The sequence below is a fragment of the Triticum dicoccoides genome, chromosome 6B (genome assembly GCF_002162155.2).
Source record: "Triticum dicoccoides isolate Atlit2015 ecotype Zavitan chromosome 6B, WEW_v2.0, whole genome shotgun sequence".
Classification (NCBI taxonomy): Eukaryota; Viridiplantae; Streptophyta; class Magnoliopsida; order Poales; family Poaceae; genus Triticum; species Triticum dicoccoides.
Genome location: NC_041391.1, coordinates 717,633,262 through 717,648,358, shown reverse-complemented (window position 1 = coordinate 717,648,358; position 15,097 = coordinate 717,633,262). Strand labels below are relative to the sequence as shown.

General features: G+C 46.7%; 1 pseudogene; it reads left to right on the top strand.

Moving 5' to 3' along the window:
* The first annotated feature begins 908 nt into the window (after nucleotides 1-908).
* On the top strand, nucleotides 909-8,098 carry LOC119321657 (annotated as a pseudogene).
* Nucleotides 8,099-15,097: the final 6,999 nt, after the last annotated feature.

The following is a 15,097-nucleotide window of genomic DNA, read 5'->3' as shown; positions in this document are numbered from 1 at the left end:
TCGCGCTGCAACAGGCACGTCGTCGGCGTCGCCACCCCCGGTCCAAGTTGCTCCTCCTCCCCACCGCGCAGAAGACACCGAAGCCGCGCCGGGGGTCGGACCGCTAGGACCCAAATGGGGCCCGCATGGTCCAGATCTGGCCCAGGGCACGCCGCCGACCACCCCACACCACCAAGCCGTCGCGCCGCCAAGGAGTCGCGCCACCACCTCGCTCGTTGCCGGCCACCGCTGCAGGGCCGGACCGCCGCCAAACCGAGCTACACAGCCGCCATCTCCTACCCCGGGAAGAAGAAACGAGCGCGCAGGGACTGGAAGTCCCGCCGCCACCGACACCACCCGGGCCAGCGCCGGGGGCGACTGCCGGTGGCTGCGGGGGAAAGGGGGAGGGGACCGCGCAGAGAAGGAAGAAGCCACGCGCCGCCCTGGCCACCTCCCGGGGAGGCGGTGAAGGGGTGGATCCGGGAGGCGGGGAGGGAGGGCGGGGCCGGGCGCGAGCAACCGGCGGTCGGCGCGGCGCGGGAGCGCTAGGACGGCTGGCGGCGGCGGGAGGTGGCTAGGGAAGGAACCCTAGTTCGTCACGTCACCCTAGATTTCACATGAAGGCTGACACACGTCACCTTATTTTTCACCTCCGCATCTCCGTTCGATGGGTTTCTTTCCCCTTCAGACCAGATCCAGCGTGCATCCATTCAACCTTCCTCTTCTGTCTCGTCCTATCAACCCAACGCCGCAATGCTCTATTGAGACCAGCTCTGATGAGATCCGCTAGGCCTCTGCCACTATCATGGCTTACGGAGCTTAATTTTTGTATTTATCCTTTTCTTGGTGTCAACGTTGAGGCGTTCATTTTTTTAACTGTGTACATAATACACTCTTTATTTCAAATGTCTACTAATATTTATTTATCCATGTATAGGTACTTTGTTGTTGTTGACGATATATGGGATGTGGATACATGGGATATTGTTAAGTGTGCATTCCCCACGACAAGTTCTAGCAATAGAATAATCACAACTACTTGTATGAACAATGTCGCTCACTTATGTTGTTCATCACTCAATGGCCATATTTATAATATAAGGCCTCTCGATATGAGGCACTCAAGGCAGTTATTTCACAGAAGATTATTTAAGTGTGATGAAGATTGCCCTCCCCACCTTCAAGAAATTTCTGAGCAGATATTGGAAAAATGTGATGGGATGCCTTTGGCGATCATTGCTATATCTGGTTTGTTGGCTAACACAGATAAAATAGAGGATCTATGGAATAAAGTGAAAGATTCAAGAGGACATGAACTTGAAAGGAATTCTAGCGTCGAAGGAATGATGAAGATAGTGCCACTTAGTTACTTTGATCTGCCTTCTTATCTAAAAACATGCCTGTTATCTCTGAGCATATATCTGGAAGATTCTATCATAGAGAAGGAGGGCTTGATAAGAAGATGGATTTCTGAAGGATTCATTCATAGAGAAGGCAAATACAGCGCATATGAGTTTGGAGAAAGGTGTTTTAATGAATTACTCAATAGGGGTTTGATCCAACCTGGGGAGATAGGTGCATATGACAACGTGGAGAGTTGTCGAGTTCATGACACAATTCTTGATTTCATCATATCCAAGTCTATAGAAGAGAACTTTGTCACTATACTTGGGGTTCCCACTCTGACAATTAGGAACCAAAGCAAAGTTGTGCGTCGACTCTGTGTAGAAGGTGTCAGGGAAGGACATTCAACACCAGTAGCTGCAGGTCTCACGTTATCCCATCTCCGATCACTTATTGTGGGTAGAGGTGTTGTGGAACTCCCTTCTTTTGAGTTCAGACATCTGCGTGTTCTTGACCTTAAGGATTGCTCTGAACTGGAAAATCATCATCTTGAAAATGTAGTGAGGTTGTTACAGCTGAGGTATCTGAACATCAAAGGTACAAGAATAACTGAGCTCCCAGAACAGATCGGGCGTTTAGGGTGCTTAGAGATGTTGAACCTAAGTGCGACTGGTGTAAAGGAGTTGCCTGCATCTTTTGTTAATCTGGAAAAAATGACGCATCTACTTGTTGGCACTGATGTTAAATTTCCTAATGGGATTGCAAACATGCAAGCACTGGAGACGCTACAATATGTGACGGTCTCCGTTCAGCCATTTGACTTCCTATGTGGCCTTGGCCAACTAAAGAATTTGGGGAACCTTTCTCTCGATGTTGTTTCTCACAATGAGAAGTTGGTTGGGGAGGAGCGCAACAAAGCTATTGTATCTTCCCTTTGTAAGTTAGGCACCCTGAACCTCCGCTCCCTGACTATTTGTCGAGGGAGCAGCCTCTTACATGATCATTTGTGCCTGCCTACCCTCGAGAAACTTATGTTTTGGTTTTCAGACATCCCACCGGTTCCGGCATGGGTAAGCTCCCTCAGAAACCTCCAACGGCTACAGATTGAAGTAGCGAGGGTCAAGCAGGTGGATATCTGCATGCTTGGGGCCTTACCCAGTCTTCTCAGTTTGCATCTGCAGGGGAAAAAAAGTCAGACGAAAAGCTCAGAATCAGTGGTGAATATGGGTTCCGATTCTTGAAGATTTTTATTTATTCCAGAGGTTATAATCCAGTAGATCTGATGTTTGGAGCAGGGTCCATGCCCAAGCTAGAAAAACTCTTTCTTTATTCTTTTTGCGCAGTTGAAGCCAACTCTCTGGGCTTTGGAATGGAGAACCTCCCCTGCCTCACTAGTGTCAAATGTGTTGATGTTTGTGGCGATGATGAGATTGCTCAATGTGAGAATTGAGGCAGAAGCGTATGCAGTTAAGCAGGGACGCGTGCGTGTTATATAGAGAACAAGATTACACGGGAGGTTAGGTGGTTAGGGCTGTGGATTGATCTACAAGTAAACTAGCTAAGCCGGCGGCTCAATCTCAACAGCCCTGACCTATCCTAACACAATTACAACAAACACACGCACGCAATCTATAGCTAGATACGGTTTATAGATACACCGTATTATACAATGCTTGACACTACCCCTCAATCACAACTTATCTAAGTTGAGATTGTGTCGAAAAGCCTCCAACTGCCTCAAAGAAAGGGGTTTAGTAAACCCATCTGCAACCTGATCGCATGTAGGCACAAACCGAACATTGAGTAGTTTATTTGCTACCCGTTCGCGAACAAAGTGATAGTCGATCTCTATATGCTTTGTTCGAGCATGAAAGACAGGATTAGCTGTCAAATACGTGGCACCAAGATTGTCACACCAAAGGGACGCAGCGCGAGGATGAGGAAGACCCAATTCTGTCAACATATTCTGCACCCAAATTACCTCAGCAGTGGCATTAGCGAGGGCTTTATACTCAGCTTCTGTGCTAGACCTGGACACAGTAGCTTGCTTGCGAGCACTCCAGGAAACTAAGTTGTTCCCAAGAAAGACTGCAAATCCACCCGTGGAGCGTCTATCATCAGGGCAGCCTGCCCAATCAGCATCAGAAAAAGCACTGACAAGCATGGAATCGGATTTGCAAAGCTTGAGGCCAAGGCCTAGCGTCCCTTGAAGATATCTGAGGATCCGTTTAACTGCAGTCCAATGAACAGAAGTAGGAGCATGTAAAAACTGACAGACCTTATTAACTGCATAGGAGATATCAGGCCGATTCAAGGTAAGATACTGCAGGGCTCCCACCACACTCCTGTACCGAGTGGAATCTTCTGACAGAAGAGGTTCTCCATCATGAAGTGACAACTTCTCAGTGAGAGCAAGAGGTGTAGGCGAAGGTTTGCAACCTTTCATCCCTATGCGCTGAAGTATTTCTTGGACATATTTTTCCTGTGTCAACAAAAGACCACTTGCAACCGGCTTAACTTCAATGCCAAGAAAAAAATGCAAAGGCCCTAGATCTTTGAGTGCAAAGTCCATGCGTAAGTCCTTAAGAAGGGCCTCAACTGCTGAAGGAGAGGAGCTAGTAACAACAATATCGTCAACATAAATAAGCATAAAGATAATAACACCATGCCGACGATAGAAAAACAGCGAAGTATCCCCTTTGGATGCAACAAAACCAAGAGACTGCAATTTGGAATATAATTGATAGTACCAAGCTCGAGGTGCCTGTTTCAAACCATATAGAGCTTTGTCAAGCTTGCAAACATAATGTGGCGAGCTTGAACTTTCATACCCAGGAGGTTGCCTCATAAAAACTTCCTCTTCCAGAACACCAAGGAAAAAAGCGTTCTTAACATCTAGTTGTCGAATACACCAGTTTCGAGAGACTGCAACGGAGAGTATTAACCGGATGGTGGCAGCCTTTACTACTGGACTAAAAGTGTCCTCGTAGTCAAGTCCATACCTTTGCTTGAACCCTTTGGCAACCAAACGAGCCTTGTACCTGTCAATGGTGCCATCAGATCTTCGCTTTATCTTGTACACCCATTTGCAGTCAATGACATTGCTACCCCTGACTGGTGGAACCAAATGCTAGGTTTTGTTATCCATGAGTACAAAGTATTCCTCATCCATGGCCTGTTTCCACCTTGGATCACCGAGGGCTTCACGTACATTCTTTGGTTCACCTGCAGCACAGAAAGAGCCCCAACGAACACAGCCATCCTTATACACTTTAGGTTTAACAATACCACTTTGTGACCTGGTTTGTGAGCGCACAGGAGGAGGCGGCGCAGGTTGATCAGCGCGAATTTGCAGCCGGTTATGTGAAGCAGAAGTTGCAGAATCGGTAGTATCCGCAGAAGATCCCGAGCCGACCGCAGCCGATCCCAAGGCAGATCCCTGGGACGGATCAGCGAGGTGTAGCGCGGCATCCCGTGGCGAACTGCCAGGTGGCAGATCCGGGCTGGTTGCGGGGGGACGCGTCCGCGGAGAAGCGTCCGAGGCAGCGACCGAGCCGCCACCTGGGACCGCAGAGCGAGGAGGGGGCCCGCCTGGTCCAGATGCACGTGAGGCGGGCCCGCCCGAGGCGGCTGTGGATGACGGGCGACCAGGGGACAGCGCGCCAGAGGGCCCGCCTGGCCACCCGCCTGTCCCGTCTGACGGGGCGGATCCCGAAGGGGATCGTGCTGCAGTTGCGTCAGGGGGCGATCCCGGAGCGGATCGCACTGTAGGTGCGTCAGGGGGTGATCCCGAGGAGATACTCCCGCCCAGATCCCCTTCGGGAGCTGCGTCCGGATCCTCTGTGCCAGAAAATCCTGGCTGAGTTATTTTCTGCAGTTTCTTCATTGATGTCGTGACCTGTTGCCTGCACACTGTCAGTGGAATAATCATCAAGAGTATTAGATACAGACATAGGACCAGTAGCGGTGTCCATTCCTTGGAGATAATTAGGTGGCAAAAGATGAGAAGGTAAAAGGACAAGTTCTTTCCGAAGTTGTGCGCCGGCATTGGAATGGAGTTTGGCAAAGGGAAAAATTTGTTCGTCAAAAACAACATCACGGGAGATGTAAACACGCCCGAACGAGATATCAAGACATTTATACCCCTTGTGAAGACTACTGTAGCCCAAAAAAGCACACTGCTTTGAGCGAAAATCGAGCTTGTGCTTGTTGAAAGGACGTAGGTTGGGCCACACAGCACACCCAAAAATACGAAGGAATGTATAGTCTGGTTTGGTTCCAAAGAGACGTTCGAGGGGAGTTTGATTTTTAATGACACGACTAGGAACACGATTGATAAGGTAGACAGCTGTGAGGAACGCTTCGTCCCAAAACTTGAGTGGCATGAATGCATGGGCTAAAAGGGAGAGACCAACTTCCACGATGTGTCTGTGTTTTCTTTCGGCAGCTCCATTCTGTTGATGGGCATGAGGACAAGAGACGTGGTGAGTAATGCCAATGTGCTCAAAAAATGGGTCGAGCTTTTGGTATTCACCTCCCCAGTCTGTTTGCATAGCTAGAATTTTGCGATTGAAAAGACCTTCAACATGAGCTTGAAAGGAGTGAAATTTCTCAAACACGTCAAATTTATTTTTGAGCAAATAGATCCAACTAAACTTGCTAAAATCATCAATAAAACTGACATAGTACTTTTGCCTGCCTACAGAGACGGGTCCAGGACCCCAAACATCCGAATAAATAAGCTCTAAAGGAGCTTTGGACTCACTAGTCGAACGGGAATAAGGTAGCTGATGGCTCTTGGCCATCTGACATGCATCGCAAACCAAAAGATGGTCTTGTTTATTGGACACAGGAAGATGAAAGTCTCTGAGAATTTTCTGGACTACCGGAAGGCAAGGGTGCCCTAGACGCTTGTGCCACCGAGATGTGGATGGTGTCGATGCTGCAAGCACTTGACGATGAGGGGCACCTTGCCGACCAGTAACGGGGAACAAACGCCATTTACTCTTGTTTTGAAGAATGGTTCTCCGGGTAGCCTGATCCTTGACAAGAAAAGTTTGAGGGTGAAGTTCAATGAACACATTGTTATCTCTCATAAGTTGATAAGCAGAAAGAAGACTTTGTTCGGCACTAGGGACATGAAGAATATTGTTTAAGTTCAATGAACCAGAGGGAGTGGACAAAACTGAATGGCCAATATGTGCAATATCCATACCTTGACCTCTAGCGGTGTGAATCTGTTCATTGCCAGTGTACCGATCACGGACGGTGAGTTTCTCTAACTCGCCGGTGATGTGATCTGTAGCGCCAGTGTCGAGATACTAGTTGGTATCCACACCATAGGAGTGGGCTGCATTGGCAGCGCGAGGTTGGCCACCATTGCCACCACCGCCACTGCCGTTGTTGCCGCGACCACCACCACCAGCAGGGTTGCGGACGTTGTTGTTGTAGCCCTTGTCATACCGCTTTCGGCAGCGCCACGCTCCATGGCCCTCCTCCTTGCAGATCTGACAGCGCTCGCGGTCACCGCGGTCACCACCCTGGTTGCGCGGTGCGCCACCAGACGAGCCACCACCGGAGTTGTCGTTGTAGCGTGGTGGCCCGGAGTTGTTGTTGTAGCCGCCGCGTCCACCTCCGCCGCCACTACTGCCGCCTCCACGGCTGTAGTTGCCGCCACGGTCGCCGCCGCGCGACGCGAGATTGGCAGAGTGATTTGGCGAAAACGCTGCCTGCTGGGCAGCGATGCGACCTTCAGCCGCCAGGAGCAACGAGAAGAGCTCAGTGAGCCCGATCGGTTGGTCCATGGCGGCGCGCGTGGAGATTGCTGAAACAAAGCCGTTGTAGTCCGGTTCGTGCACCAGGCCCTGAAGAATCTGATCGACAAGATCATCTTCTCCAAGGGGCTTCCCAGCAGCTGCGAGTTCGTCAGCAATGCCCTTCATCTTGGTGAAGTAGGCTGCTGCCGACATGTCCCCCTTGCGCTTACTACCTAGGGCAGATTGAAGCTGGAGAGTTCGTGCCCTAGATTGCGATGAGAAGCTTTGCACCAGGGCTTGCCAGATGCCAGCAGAAGTGGTATGGTTCGAGACTTGCATAAGAACATCACGAGACAGAGATGCGATCAAGAACGTAAGCACCTGTTGGTCCTGTGTCTCCCAGACAGCGTGCTCGGGGTTCGGCATGGAGACGGTTTCCTTCTTCCCGTCGGCGAGGTCCCTCTCGGTGAGAAGAACAGCGGATGGCTCCTTGCGTGATCCGTCAAGGTAGCCCATCATGCCTGCGGCTTTGATGTGCGGCAGGACTTGCGCCTTCCATACCAGGAAGTTCTCCCTGGTCAGCTTTTCTGTGATCGTGTGACCAAGGGATGCGAGGGAGTGGGAGGCCATGGCGACGGGGGAGGAGGAGGATGACATGACCTAGATGCGTTGGAAGGGTTTGGCTCTGTATACCATGTGAGAATTGAGGCAGAAGCGTATGCAGTTAAGCAGGGACGCGTGCGTGTTATATAGAGAACAAGATTACACGGGAGGTTAGGTGGTTAGGGCTGTGGATTGATCTACAAGTAAACTAGCTAAGCCGGCGGCTCAATCTCAACAGCCTTGACCTATCCTAACACAATTACAACAAACACACGCACGCAATCTATAGCTAGATACGGTTTATAGATACACCGTATTATACAATGCTTGACACTGAAGCCATGAAGGCTGCCTTGGAGAGAGAAGCCATCACACATCCCAACCACCCTAGTCTATTCTTTCGGATGGATTACTGATACTTTGAATAAACCAATAACCGTGGAGTTTCTGCTGCTCATTGTCCGGCAGGCACTGCAGGTTCTGAAGTGTAATAGTACTTAGCTCGGTTCATCTCTCTTTTATGATACGCCAGTGCATTGTATTCTCTCCATTGGATAATATATTATGTATGACATCCATGCTTTCCATATTTTACGTTGACCAATAATTAGTTGTTGATACAAAATTGCTCATGGGCCTTGTTCGGTTGTTTGATTAGTTGTATTTTCTGTAATAATCAGTCATCTTTGTTGATGGTTTATATTATGGGCTTTGAAATGCCAGACATGCATCAAGCAATCTTTTGTGCCCATGTTACAGATGGACTAAACTCTTGATAAGCTGTGCTTCTTCTCATTAGTTCTCTCGATAATTTGGATGCTGTTATATATGACCTGATTATGGTTGTTTACATCTTATTAATATATGCCTGCCACCGGGTATGTATTACTGTCAATTAAACTCTTGACTTTACAGTTCATATGTTAATCATTTGCAGTGGTAACCAGATCAGTACGGTCCGATTGGGCACTTGAGTGTTGTGGCTGATCGATGCTGTTGGCAACCAAATTGACACTAGATTAATTCCTGCAGTCAACAGTTCCAGTTGAGAGTTGCCATTCAGAAAATGTGTGCTCTTTGTGCCTTCAGTTAGAGATTAGCTGACAGTTTCATTCTTGGTTAGTTATTTCCCAAGTTAGTAATTTTTGAAGTCATATGTGTGCACCTGTTACAGGTTCCTGAACTGAACACTTTGCTATATTTTTGTAGTTTTTTGCGTTGGTTGTTGTTTCTTCTAGAGAGCCTTGTTCTTGGCTTCTTGCTGACGATTTGGTCCTTCGGCTAGAGATGTACCGTTGGATTGATGATGCGAAGCAATTTCGTGGAGGCTGCAATCTCAAAAGTTCGTCGTTGTTTCGGAGATCGATGGGTCGGTTCATCATTCTGCAGTGGTGCTTATTGTTGCTGAGATGCAAGCACTGCTTCTTTTTTTTAGAAAATTTGGCTACGGATATTGCGAGAAAGCTAATGGACATGCAAACTGTGTAGGCCTCTCTGGCTCTCTGTTTTCTTCAGCGTTTCAGAGAATAAACAGAGTAACTAAAAACAGAGGAGACAGTAGTACAAGTGTACAACAAATATGCCTGAATATTTATACAAGATTCAGTTGCCAACACAACCGTGTTAAACACTGAACCGACAAACCCAGCTGGGTCAACTCACCAGGACAGCATAATCAGAGTAGCTCTGCTCCTGCAGTCCTGCTCACCCGATAGATAAGAAACAGAGTACAGCGACTAATATCGAACTCATTCAGTAGATATGTGTACGAAATGACACTTTCTATTGGTAACAATTCGCCTTGTTAACACCTGGTGATAAATAACCAAGGATTTTCCTTCATTTTTGTCCTCTTTAATTAGTTTAGTCATGTATATGATATCTTGGTTATTTCTGTCATCAAGTTCTTTGGACAGCTGAAAAGGGACCATTTCCATACAAAAATAGGAGCGTGAATGCGTGATGAACGAGCTACTACTATTCTTTGGAAAAAGAAAAGAAGAATCTTGCCTTGAGCAAGCTAGACATCAATATTTCCAGGCAAAACACTTCAGTAAAGTAATAATCTCTTGTGATTTTCTCTGACTGTATGAAACTTTGAATTAATGCCGCTCACACTTCACTAGACGGCAATTGCTATATGTCAGTGTTAAAATTTGATGTTGCCGAAGAATTGCGGTGCAGCTCTCCGTATGCTTCAGTAGCAGATGTTAGTTTTGAGTGTCAATCTCCTGGCTTATGTCAGGACGGAGATGCTTTCGATGGTGAGAGAATCACTGTGCCCTGTCCTCAAAGCTCTCTTGGACACAGACTTGTGTTGTATTCCTGAAAAAAAAAAGACGTCTGTTTTCAGCATCCAATTTATTTTGTTATGTATGTAATTAAGCATTAGTTGATATGGATTTCCCTCTCTAGATCATCCAGGTTGCTCTTAAAAAAGATATGGCGTCTTTCTCAGCACCGCCAGCAATATTCTGCAGCTTCTACATTTTCATCGCTGACTGGTTGCTGAATAATCGTGATAGTGATGGGCGCTGGAATAGTTCCTGCATTTGTACTACGCACTCTGGAGACTATTCTACCGGCAATAATCAAAATCTTGAGAATTTTCTCCATTCTCTATTTTACTCTGGAGACTATTCTGCTCATTTTGTGCACATCGACGATTGGCCACACAAGATTGGCATTCCGATAGGATAGGATTACCATCAGCCACAGCTCACGCGTGTGGTCAGGAAAACAAGTCAAGTCAAGTGCAGCTCACGTTAGGTACGCGTTTTGCTGGCTAATAAACCCACACAACACAGATATTTCGATCCTCTCCTTGCTCCATGCTTTTCCGCCACTGCACAAGCCTCGCTGCTGCGCCTGCCTGACGCGTCACCGGAGTCTGATCGATCCACGTACAGATCCCGGTAATTTTTATGACCCCATCCACCTCCCGTGCTGTGCTTCTTTCTCCTCTTGTCTAGCATGGCGATACCGACACGGGGTCTGTGTAGTTCTTGTTTGATGAACTTAACACTTGGATTATTAATCATTTGCAATATTACTGTTTCTAATTATCAGATCTACGCTCCAGCCACACAAAATTAACCGAGCTAGCACGTCCTTCAACCCATGGAGGCACGTACTACAAAATCAACCTGTGGCGACGGGGGTCCTGAAGCCCATCTTGAAGAAGCTGGCAGCTCTGCTTGGTGACAAGTACAAGCGGTTCAAGGGAGTGCGCAAGGATATCAAGTCCCTCACTCGTGAGCTCACTGCTATATAGGCTTTTCTCCTCAAGATGTCAGAGGAGGAGGATCCCGATGTGCAGGATAAAGTTTGGATGAATGAGGTGCGGGAGAATAAGGGAGTAAAATAGAAAGCACTGCTTGATGGAAGGAGGTAAATCTTCATAGCTTAAATATATTGAATAGTTTAGCTCTTCGGGCATTTCAGATGCCGACCATATAGAATCATTCAGAATCATATTCCATTCATGGCGTTGTTTATCCTTCTGACACAACAGTCCTCCCATTACTTTGACAGCAAGAGGCAAACCACCACATTTTACAGCAATTTGCAATCCAATATCCTTAAGCATATCAACTTCAGGTCCATCTGTCTCACTTGACATTACCTGCAAGCAGTTTAAACCAATATACATAATAAGTAGAGGTTTAAGTTTAAATAAAACAAACGACTTTTTCTTGGCTAGCCCCAATTTTGTTTTATTTAAAAACAAGGTAGCCAAGAATTGGAACTAATAATATACTAGACAATGAACTATTTAAATTAAATTGTCAGGTCAATAGATTGGCAAGTGGGGATTCGCTGTCAACCAAGGTACTGAAATAAATTGCCAAGCGTTGTGGGAATGAAGTTGTTCACTCTCATCAAGCTAGATTTAACCCCTATGATTAAAACATGGTGCCATTGTGTGTGTGTGTGTGTGTGTGTGTGGTGTGTGCATATGTTGTATGCGTCTGTCTTGTAGTAACTTTACCGAAAATATACAAAGGAATATGCCCTATTATTATTATCATTATCTCATCTCCAAATAGGGAGCTGGACAGCTAGCTCGTAATTATGGAAGATGCATCGAGTTTAACAACGAACCTGTTTCCTGAGCAATGACCAGGCATCTTCATCATCTAATTTGTCGATGTGGTGGTAGGGAAGCACAGCTTTCACCCCTCGGGCAACTCTTGTATCTCTAGTAGTGACGAGGACTCGACTACCTCGGGCCACATCATTAAGGGGTGTTTCAAGCACATCACCCCATGCTTCATGGCTCCACACGTCATCCATCACCAGGAATATCTTCTTCCCTGCCAAGACATCACTAAGTATTGGCCAAAGCACTGCCAACGCTTTTTCACTACGGTGTTTTCCCCCGGCAAGAGTGATGGCTGTCCTAAGAAGCTCAACCTTGTCGAAGCCCTGGTTGACACTCAACCATATCTTCTTGTCGAAATTGGCATTTATGGCTTCATCGTTGAAGATGTTTCGAGCGAGGGTGGTCTTGCCGATCCCACCAACACCCACAATGGCAAAAACCATGACTCTGTTGTTGTCTGTATTGCTGGTTTCCGCCTCAGGTCTTCTCACCATGATTTCTACAAGTGCCCTTGTGTCTTCTTCGATACATTCCCTCCGATCGACCGTGTATTGGATGACAAAATGGGCGAGTGACCGTGTATTGGACGCCGACACGCGGTTCTCCTCGCATAGGAACTGCACGAGCACGCCCGTCGCCCGCTCCACCCCCGAATAATGCTACACTTAAATGGATCTTACTGACCTACGTCTTTTGATTGGATTAAATAAGGGAGATACATCTTCCTCGGGAATGAAGCGGTGTACCTAAGAGCATCTCTAGCAGACACCCTAAAATCGGTCAAAAGAGTAAAAATTCGGTTTTACTCCTCTAACTGTGATCTAACCGAGAGTGTAAATCCTATAATGGAGTAAATACTTCACTCGACGTCAAGACGAGCGCTTAAACTTACTCCTCCGCTCGGCCACGGAGTAAAACACAACACGCCCCTCTGCCTCCTTCCCCACCCTATCCCTCACAGGCGACCCCTGCAACGTTCCTGCACCCGCGCCATCATGGCTGGATCCTGTGGCCACCGCTCCTTGCAACCTATCCACAACGCAGGTTGCACCGCCACGAGCGCAGCGTCGGTGCATCTGCCTCCCACTGCTGCCATGACGCTTCCTTGATCGGCGCCCCATACGCTTCCCGTAGCTGGCTCTCCGGCTTCCCCGATCTCCCCGCACCACCGCCGCCACAGAGGTCGTACATTGGCATGCAGCAGCGGGGGTGGGGGAGTGGGTGGCCGAGATCACCAACTGGCACACCCACACGACGCTTTCGCTCAGATCCTTCCAATCTGCCGACAGGCCGACCAGGATTACGACATTTGGTTGTTTGGCTGTACGGCGCCGATGGCCACCAGAACTTTGAGTTTGTGAGTTGTTGCGGCTAGATGCCGTCGACCCGTGGGTGGTCTCCACACTGGGCAGGAGGAAGGAACAAGAGGCGAGGGAAAGGTTTGCGGAGGAGGCCTCCGATGAGGCATACAGGGCGGGGCTTCGCCGCCACTACCCATAGCAGGTGGAGGCAGATTGCCGCCTGTATGAGCAGCTAGCAACGGGGGAGGGGGTCATCGTGTTGTCAAGCAACGACGAAGACAATGGCGGAAACAGAGGCAACGGAAGCGGAAGGAGAGAACGGAGGCGGAAACGATGGCTGCTTCAGGACCGAATTTACAAGAATCTTCGGCAACGACAATGACTGCACAGGGCCTGACCCCATGATCAATAGGCTTTCCCGTGCGGGGAGGAAATCGGTCGCTGAAGATATGGATAGTGACTAGATTTTAGTAAGTTTTAGATTCTGTTAATTTTGTAGACTTTTTGTTGGTTGATGACAATGTGAAATTTCATAAATGGGTGTCGAATTTTGGTTAGTATGTTTGTTTGAATTGAATCTGTGTTCATCATATCCGAATTTGCTTTTTTTACTTTGTTAATTTACGAGAACGGATACAAACAGCCAAAATTTGGAGTACAATTACTCCACTAACATTTGCTCCACGGTTTACTCCACTAATTTTTAGGGGTCGGCAAGAGAAGTTGCGTGTGCTCGAGCCTGAAACCTGACCCCTCCGTTGTTTGGAAGAAACGTAAATTTTGTAAACCGGAACTTTTTTGGGTGTAAGCCAGAAAATTGCCCATAAATTCAGGGTTGGAATGACGAACCAATCACCCGAGCAGGGCACACAACTTTTTTTAGCAATGTTTTACAGCTAATTTTAGGGATCAATTTTTTAGGGCAGTCCAAGAGGAGCCTGAAAGATGGGCACGCCTCGTGTTAGTGGAGCGCCAAGTGGGCAGGCACAATAACATTAGTTCGTTACTTTTGTTAGATTTTACTTTTTAGTTTTGTTTATATTTTGAATTTTTTAAATACATATATTCCAATATAAATCTACATAATTTTTTAAAATGTTCACCGCACGTTAAAAAACTGCCTGTGGAGTGTAAAAAAAATCATCCAACTTAAAAAAAATATTGATACCATTCACAAAAATGTCCGTAATATTTTAAAAATGTTCACACAACTTCTACAACCCGTCCCCATCGCTGCTGCTGCATACTGCACCATTACGTCTTCTCTTCTGTTAAGGGAGATATGACGGCAGTTGGGATGGAGGGGTGCTTCTGTCAGTTTAGGGACACATCCCTCTTGCGCCCTGATTGGGTGGAAAACAGGCCAGAAATTTGGCGCCCTTCTATGGGATTGGAGGGAGTAACACATATCTACTATTTATGTTTTTCTAGAGTAATATGTACTATTTATGTGTAACACGTATTTAGGTACACTTTGTTGTTATGGACGAGACATATGGGGTGTGCCATAGCCCATACCCCATATATATACATCCTTTTATGCAAGACCTAGATGTAAACTTCAACATGGTCACGCTTCGTTTAATACTACAAAATGTATTAGCTTTGTCCTAAGTCAACCTTTTAAGTTTGAAATAGTTTATAGCAATATTCTATAATAGCAAACAAGTATATAATAAAAAATATATTTCATAGAGGATTCAACGAAAGTACCTAGTTGTTGAAGATGTTGGTACAATTTGTATCAATTTGATGAAACTTAATGAAGTTTGACTCATTACAAAGCTAGACCTTCTTATTGTTTCAAATGGGGGAAGAGTTGTACTTAAATTGATGTCATAGAAGTTTACTAGTATTACTAATGCATGAATTATTAGTATTACTAATGCATGAATTATTCCGCTCCAAATTTAGGAATCTACTTGCAATGTTTAGTAGTTGGTGTTGAAATGGTTTTCCACATTTCAGTTTAGCACTATTTACTAATGTGTGAAATCTTGCGTTACAAT